At 38.8% G+C, this 9,214-nt stretch overlaps 2 non-coding genes across 2 annotated transcripts; both read right to left on the bottom strand.

Annotated features, from left to right (window-relative positions):
- Positions 1 to 1,506: 1,506 nt before the first annotated feature.
- TRNAR-ACG (transfer RNA arginine (anticodon ACG)) lies at positions 1,507 to 1,579 on the bottom strand. Its single transcript has one exon. It is a non-coding gene; the product is annotated as a tRNA-Arg (tRNA).
- Positions 1,580 to 4,336: 2,757 nt separating this feature from the next.
- Positions 4,337 to 4,409, bottom strand: TRNAV-AAC (transfer RNA valine (anticodon AAC)). The gene has a single exon. It is a non-coding gene; the product is annotated as a tRNA-Val (tRNA).
- Between the last annotated feature and the right edge of the window lie 4,805 nt (positions 4,410 to 9,214).

Genomic DNA, 9,214 nt, shown 5'->3' with positions numbered 1-9,214 from the left:
TATTTTAATCTGATTTGACATGTTCGCTATAATATTGGAAGTAAAAAAAAAAAAAAAAAAATGTATACGTATTCATGCATATGATTTAAAAAATAAGGAGATGCATTTTTTTTAGCGACTAGTCCAGATATGAAATCTATACGAGATACTGAAAGTTTTGAGAGAATGTCATTTTTACAGGATTTGTGGGAAATGAACTCAGAAACCACAGAATCATTGTATATTTTCAACTAATATATAGACCTAATAACTCTACAAATATATTTATAATGTTTCAAAATATTTCCTCGGGGTGAAATTTGCCTCTTGTTGAGAATCCCTGACTTTAAGGTTTATATTATTTCAACATTAACATATTTGTGGAAAAATCTATAGGAATTCGTGTACTTTTTTGGTGAATTTTGCAGGAGAGATCTCTCGCCTACATGGGAATTGCTTGAAAATTACATAATTTTCAGTTAAATACTATGTTCACACATATGTTAGAACAAGGGAGTTCTCGTTGTGAAAGATTTGTGATATGGGCCAAGATCTTGTTAAGGGCATAATAAAGTGCTTAAATTGCTCTCTCTCTCTCTCACCTCTCTCTCTCCCTCCCTCCTTCCCCTCTGTCTCCCCCCCCCCCCTCTCTCTCTCTCTCTCTCTCTCTCTCTCTCTCTCTCTCTCTCTCTCTCTCTCTCTCTCTCTCTCTCTCTCTCTCTCTCTCTCCCTCTCTCTCTCTCCCCATTCCTCTCCCTCTCTATTCCACTCTCTTTCTCCCTCCCCCCTTCCCTCACTCTCTCCCTCACTCTCTCAAAGAGTCTACACACACAGCTCTCCGTAAGCTCAAGTCGTTTTGATAGGATGTTACTGATGCTACCGACGTAGATCGTCCACAGACGGAACTTCGATGAATTAGGATCCTACCAACCCGATCGTCGGAATTTGTTGCATGACAAACGCCTATACGATCGATGTTACTCACGATTCAGGCAGCAGGTACTTATATGGGCCCATTTCCATTTATTAATCTCTTTTCTCTCTCATACAAACAACCCAAACACATACTTGTCTTTGTATGATTGAATGTAATTTTGTAGAAGTGTGTATATACCTATGTGGTATATCTAAACATGCATGTGTAGTGTACAAACACCTACAGACACTCTTAAATTGGGTGCACATTTACAAATAGGAATGTACATCTAAAATAGACTTATGCAACTTTATGATCATGACAGCAAGTGCTTATTACTTATCAACTTATATTTCTTACGTATTCTCTTAATTCTATTGTAAGTGATGAAAATCATAATTACAAAGAAAGTCTAAGAAACCTCTGGGTCTATTATATCTAGAGGAAAGATTTGAGTATAAAAGAAGGATAAACTAATGACTTTTCTTACATCTGATAGTAGCGTAGTGGAGACCAACGTCTATGCTGGTGGCGAGACATTTAATCGAGTGGCCTCTCACGCATACTACGAGTGCGGTCGTGTAGGAGTCACTTCAGTGAAAATAGTCGAACGACCTTGCCAGGATTCGAACCTGGAATCTTCTGATCCGTAGTCAGACGCGTTATCCGTTGCGCCACAAGGCCCATATTTAAGGGAAAATTTAACAATTATTTAGAACATAATACAAAAAATAACAAACTATATAGAACGTATGTACATAGGCAAACGTAGACACCGATGGGTTCTGAAGTTGACCCAGAGGATAACTACAATCAATGACCGGTACTACAGAACTATACCGTATGCACCCCAGTAAACCGGGGTGCATGGCGTCTAATAATCTGTCACGGAAGCGAGTATTGCGTAGAATATCTTCCATATCATGTGTAGATACATCAGTGGGAGTTTACACAATAAGAAGAGGCAAGAAGTCAAATGATTACTTTCGTCGCGACATTATAAGCTCATCGTCTGGGGCTACATCTTCCAAAGGCTGACGTCCGTTTAATCATTTAATCGTAGTGGCAGTCGATCCTCCTGGTGCAAAGAGTGGATATTCAATTCCTCCATCCTCGCAGTCTCGGGCAGTCAGGCTGCCACCCTCTCCGGCATAGCCCGAAAGAAAGGTAGGCGGTGGACTACACGGCCTGGCATCAGCATTCGGGGCCCTCGGATGCTTTTCCTGCATGCATCCAGTGGTTCACTCCCCGACTGCGGTCCGGTGGGATCACCAACCTGCCCCCCCCCCCCTCCCCGAGTCATTTGTCTCACTGCCGATAGGCTTCTCGGAGAGGCAGACCGACACGGACTGCCTCCCAAAGCCACCCATTGATTCCAGGGCTTAAGATCAATAGATATCAGCTACAGTAACACAGCGGTCCAAATTAACGTTAAAAATAACCATAATACTGACTAAAGTAGTCACGGCAGCATAGTGTAGGTGACCAGGTCTCTTTTATTTACTCCTCTAGGCCATCCATGAAGTTAGAGCAGTTGCTTCAAGAATATAATTTAATCTACGACAGCTCCTATTGTTGTCATTGTTATTAAAGTGCATTTGCTTATCTTGTCTGTGTATATTTAACTTACTTTTGGGATTATGAAGCAGGAAAATTTTAATATTTCGTATTTACAAAACCTGATTTTCACTATGGCTCCAAACACTGCTAAGTTAAGCTCTTCACAGACTTTAAATTGCCGACCTTTTGTTTAGCTTAAGACTTAAGGTCTTGATGATGGAGAGGTTATGTATTGGCAGGGGAACTTTCCGTGATGGCAGCTGTAAGCGAGAAGGTAAGCACTAACATTAACATAAGCATAACATAACATTAACATGGTGAGCAATTTTCAAATTGACCGTCTCCTACAATATGTATTTTCATAATCACATAGGACTGTATATTTTGCATCCGCAAAACATTCTGCCAAATGTTTGACTCTTCTTTTAGCAATATATTGCTTAATCTAATGTTTACTGAATTCCATGATTGCTTTGAAGTTCAAAGGCCGAGGAACTTTGTTAAAAACAAAACAAAAACTCACCATATACTGGCATTGCCTCCGAAAAGTGCACAGGTTTCCCCTAACTCCTTTGCATTCAATGTCCGAAGATGCAGCCACTTAAAAGTTTTGTTCATGCAGGACCCGGTACCAAGTTCTCCAAATCTAACCAGTTGCGTATTCAGTTTTGTTTCATACTTATTTTCATTTTCGGTACACCAAACAAAATAGACAACCTCACTCGCTGTCTTCAAAAGACTTAGACAAATCAAACATATATATATATATATATATATATATATATATATATATATATATATATATGTATATATATATACACACACACACGTGCGCATGTTTACATGCTATTCATATTAATGTAATAATTTCACAAAATAAAATATATCAATTGTGTTCCCTTTAACTGCTGATACCATTTTACACACACAAACATGTGTATGTGTGTATAACGTTGTCAGTAATTTTAGTAATTCTAATTAGTATAATATTTCCTAATGTGAAATTATTGTATTGGTATGTATAACCCGACAATCTTGTGAATTGGAGATAGCTGACAACTGATACTCCTGATGTCAGGTCAACTGACTCACAGGGTAATTCAAAACTCAACAGCGTCCCTTAGTGATGTGTCATATACCCTGGGATATACTTTGACCCCTCAAAGTTACATATGAATAATAACAAATATCAAAACACTACTTGTTTTACACTTGGGCATCTACGAAAATGGGTTTCCTGAGAATCCCGTGTGTATATGAATAAAATGAATTGGGAGGTCAACTTGTGCCCTTCAGCAGGTGCAGCAGAGTATGGTATGTATGAAAAGTATTGGTCGAATGTCCTCGTAGATATAATTCGTTTTCAATATTGAAATGGAATGCACACGTACAGAAATCTGTCGACCGTGTGACACCTTGCGTAGAAAGCTAGGTTTTCTATAACTCTGTTGGCAGACCTCTTATATTTGAGGATATTTTGAGGCAAGATCACTAGTTCTGCAACTCAAATGCTAGAATTTCGTATAGAGGGCGTAATGGACAAGTTCTACTCCTTTTTGAAAGTGCAAAGTGGCGGGTATTCAGGAAGTGTAGCTATTGTAGTCCTTCTAAAATTGAAAGGTATCTAAGGGATAGAAACATTCACCTAAAAATCTTAGATAACATCAAAATGCTCTTTCTTGAGCCTAGAGCCTTTCCTAAGAATACCACTGTACATTCCGCTGACCTCGGCAGTCACAAGAGAGTTTCCCACATGCATATTTCTGTAACTGTGCCGCCGATTCGTGGCAATGATTTCGCTGGCGTCGGCTGTAGATTCTTACTGCTCTGGGAGTTCCTCATCCGTAAGAAGGGGAGGATTGGATAATTCTAGAAGAAAAGTGTGCTCACCAGGGCTCGAACCTGGGACCTTCTGTGTGTTAGACAGATGTGATAACCACTACACCATGAGCACGTATTGTTTCCATGCAGAGTAAGTAAACTATATTGACAATGTCTAGAGTGGTAGCCTAATTAGAGGACGATACATCTGAATATTTATACACAATAAACTAAAATTTCAGGGTAACGGTGTAGGATCAACATTATGAAATGTGTGTGTGTATTTATTTATGTGTATGTGTGTGTATTTATGTATATGTATGTGAATATACGTATGTGTATGTACGTATATATATACTATATATATATACATACATATATGTGTGTATATGTATGTGTGTATATATATGTATATATATACATACATACATACATATATATATATGTATATGTATATGTATATATATATATATAATGTGTGTGTATATATATGTACATATATGTATATATGTATATGTATAGAACCCAGCCACTGAAGCCTCACAATCCAGTGCCGTGGAAGTGCCGGTCCCAAGCCCGGGTAAATGGGGAGGGTTGGCGGCAGGAAGGGCATTCGGCTTTAAAACCTTTGCCAAACACAATATGACACGGAACCAGAGGAAAGACAATAATGCTAGGGCATTCCCCACAAGCGATGCGCAGCAAGATCGCCGTAAAGCTGTGAGAAGTGAGCGACGGCTACCTTACCAGGAGCGGGTAAGACTAAAGAAGATAGCTCATAGGGGTGAAAGGAGGAAGTCAAAGAATGTAGACAGAACGGTGGTCATCGCAACACTGAACGTGGGTACAATGACCGGAAGGGGACGTGAAGTGGTGGATGTAATGTAGAGGAAGAAAATAGACGTGTTGTGTGTGCAGGAAACAAGGTGGAAAGGGCAAAAAGCCAAAGAACTGGGAAACAGCTATAAGTTGTACTACGTGGGGGAAAACAACAAAAGAAACGGTGTTGGAGTGGTGCTGAGTCCGGAAATGAAAGAAGGAGTGGTGCAGGTAAACAGAACATCCGACAGAATAATATGGGTCAAGATCGAGGTGTCAGAAACCACTATGAATGTGGTTTGCATCTACGCTCCTCAAGTGGGGTGTACGGATGAAGAGAAAGACGACTTCTGGGAACAGCTTGGGGATGTGATGCTGAAGATACCAGATGCAGAGGTGACGTGGGTAGCAGGTGACTTCAACGGTCATGTCGGGGAAGGGAGCTTGGACACAGAGGTTACGGGAAAGTACGGTGTCGGAATACGGAACGAAGGAGGAGACAAAATTGTGGACTTTGCAACAGCAAAAAGCATGGCAGTAGTTAACACCTACTTCCAAAAGAGATTGACCCGACGAGCAACTTATACTAGCGGGGGACAAAGTACACAGGTGGACTACATCATGTGCAAGAGAAGGGAACTGAAGACAATACAGGATTGCTATGTCCTGCCAAAAGAAGCGGTGGCTAAACAGCACAAGCTGGTAGTCTGCAAGGTAAAGATGAAACAACAGATTAAAAGAAGCGAATGTGGAACAAAGAAAACGCGCTGGTGGAAGTTAAACGAAGAGGAACATCGAAATAAATTTGTCCAGGAGGTGGAGAGGAAATTGGATATGGAAGAGCGGAAAGAGTGGAGCACATTGAGTGGGGTAGTACGGGAAACGGCTGTCGAGGTACTAGGGCGTACTTCAGGCAGGAAAGGGAAGAAAGAAGAGACGTGGTGGTGGAACACCGAGGTGCAGGATGCGATCAGGGACAAGCGAGAAAAGAAGGAGAGAGATCTAAATAGATGTGAGGAAACTATTGTAGCCTTTAAAGAGGCAAATAAGAAAGCGAAAAGAGAAGTGGCAAAAGCCGAAAGCAAAGCGTACTAGGAGTTGTATAGTAGCCTAGACGGGCAAGATGGGCAAAGGAAAGCTATCAGGATAGCCAAGCAGAAACATAAGGAGGCGCAAGATGTATACCAAGCTAAGAGGATAAAAGATGGTGAAGGACTAGTGTTGACAGACGGCAAACAGATAAAAGAAAGATGGAAGGAGTACTACCAACAATTGATGAATGTAGAGAACCCAAGAGTAGAACTAGTGATTGAAGCTGCAGAAGAAGGAGAGATAGAGGAGGTTGGAGAAATGGAAGTGACAACAGCAATAAAAAGGATGAAGAATGGTAAAGCGGTGGGACCGGATGATATACCAGTCGAAGCATGGAAGGCTATGGGGCAGAACAGCAGTGAGGTGGCTAACAGAGGTATTCAGAAACATCTTGGAGACGGAGCATATGCCAGATGAATGGAGAGATAGTACTCTCATACCCATTTTCAAGAACAAAGGGGACATACAGGATTGTGGAAACTACCGGGGCATCAAACTAACCTCACATACCCTAAAGATGTGGGAAAGGATCATAGACAAGAGATTGAGGAGTAGAGTGGAGGTGTCTGACCAACAGTTTGGGTTTATGCCAAATAGAAGCGCAACTGACGCAATTTTTGCGCTCAGGCAGATAATGGAGAAGCACAGGGAGGGGCAAGAAGAACTACATTGTATCTTCATTGATCTAGAGAAAGCTTACGATCGGGTACCGAGACAAGAGGTATGGAATTGTTTGAGACTGAGGGGGGTGGAAGAGAAATACATCAGGTTGATACAAGATATGTATGAGAGCAGTAAGACTGTGGGGAGGTGTGCAGCGGGTGATACGGAGGAGTTTGAGGTGGGGCTGCATCAAGGGTCAGCACTTAGCCCATTCTTGTTTGCAGTGATTATGGATTGCATGACGGAGGTAGTCCAGAGGGAAGCCCCGTGGGATATGCTGTTTGCGGACGATGTAGTGGTGTGCGGGAAGACGAAGGAGGAGGTAGAGCTGAGATTAGAGCTTTGGAGGAATGCAATGGAGACCAGAGGAATGAGAGTCAGTAGACAGAAGACCGAGTATTTGAAGATGAAGGTAGGAGAAGAGGACGTAGAGGATGATGATGAGGATGTAACACCGGTAAAGATACAGGGTGAGGACGTGAACCAGGTAAAAGAGTTTAAGTACCTTGGCTCCACAGTGCAGGAAGATGGAGGTTCGGACAGGGAAGTCACAAAACGCATACAAGCAGGTTGGGGTGCGTGGAAGAAAGTAACAGGGGTGATGTGCGATAGAAAAGTGTCAGATGTGGTGAAAGGAAAATGTACAAGACCATAGTAAGACCAGCAATGATCTATGGCATGGAGGCGGTGGCTGTGACGAAAGCACAGGAGAAGAAAATACAGGTAGCCGAAATGAAGATGCTGAGGTGGTCACTGGGGTTCACAAAGTTGGATAAAGTAAGAAATGAGGACATTAGAGAAAGATTGAAAGTTGCAGTAATATCGGAAAAGTTGAGAGAAAGCAGATTGAGGTGGCTGGGACACGTAGTGAGAAGAAATGGAGATTATGTAGGGAAGAGGGTTAGACGGATGACTGTTGGGAGGAGGAAGAGGGGAAGGCCCAAAAGAAGGTGGGAGGATTGCGTGAAAGAGGACAAAATAGCGAAAGGGGTGACAGAGAGCGATGCATTATGGAGGACGACATGGAGGAGGCGGATCCGTGCCGGCGACCCCGAGTAAATTGGGAAAAGCCAGTAGAAGAAGAAAGATATGTATATATGTATATATGTATATATGTATATATGTATATATGTATATATGTATATATATACATATATACATATATACATACATATACGTATTTACATGTATGTGTATAAACGTATGTGTATGTACGTTTATATATATATTATATATATACATACACATATATGTATATATATGTATATATGTAAATATGTATATATGTATTTGTGTGTATATATATGTATATATATACATACAAATACATACATACATACATATATATATATATATATATATATATATATATATATATATATATATATATATATATATATATATATACATACATACATATATATATATATATATATATATATATATATATATATATATATATATATATATATATATATGTATATGTCTATATGTATATGCATATGTATGTGTAAGTATATATACTGTATATGTATGTGTATATATAATATGTGTATATATAATATATATACATATATATATATATATATATATATATATATATATATATATATATATATATATACATATATATATATATATATATATATATATATATATATATATATATATAATGTGTGTGTATATATATGTACATATATTTATATATGTATATATATACATAAATACACACACACACAAACATACATACATACATAAATAGATACATACATGAACACAGATATATACTTTCATACATTTACATACACGTACATACATCCATAATTGCATACACTCACATACAGATATACTCTTACATACATGCATATATACACTTACATACATGCATATATACATATATACACTTACATACATGCATATATCCATATATACACTTACATACATACATGAATACAGACACATACTTACATGCATTTACATACACGTACATACATCTTCAATTGCATACACACAGACACAAACACACATATATATACACACACACACACACACACACACACACACACACAACACAACACACATACATACACATATATATATATATATATATTATATATATATATATATGTATATATATGTGTTGTGTGTGTGTGTGTGTGTGTGTGTATGTATATATATGTGTGTTTGTGTCTGTGTGTATGCAATTGAAGATGTATGTACGTGTATGTAAATGCATGTATGTGTCTGTATTCATGTATGTATGTAAGAGTATATATGGATATATGCATGTATGTAAGTGTATAAATGCATGTATGTAAGAGTATATATGTATGTGAGTATATATATATATATATATATATATAT

This window comes from Penaeus japonicus, unplaced genomic scaffold (genome assembly GCF_977035675.1).
Source record: "Penaeus japonicus unplaced genomic scaffold, GWHDUDI00000001_assembly GWHDUDI00000012, whole genome shotgun sequence".
In the NCBI taxonomy this organism is placed as follows: Eukaryota; Metazoa; Arthropoda; class Malacostraca; order Decapoda; family Penaeidae; genus Penaeus; species Penaeus japonicus.
Note: the sequence above shows the minus strand (reverse complement) of the source record. Positions and strands in the feature narration are given on the sequence as shown.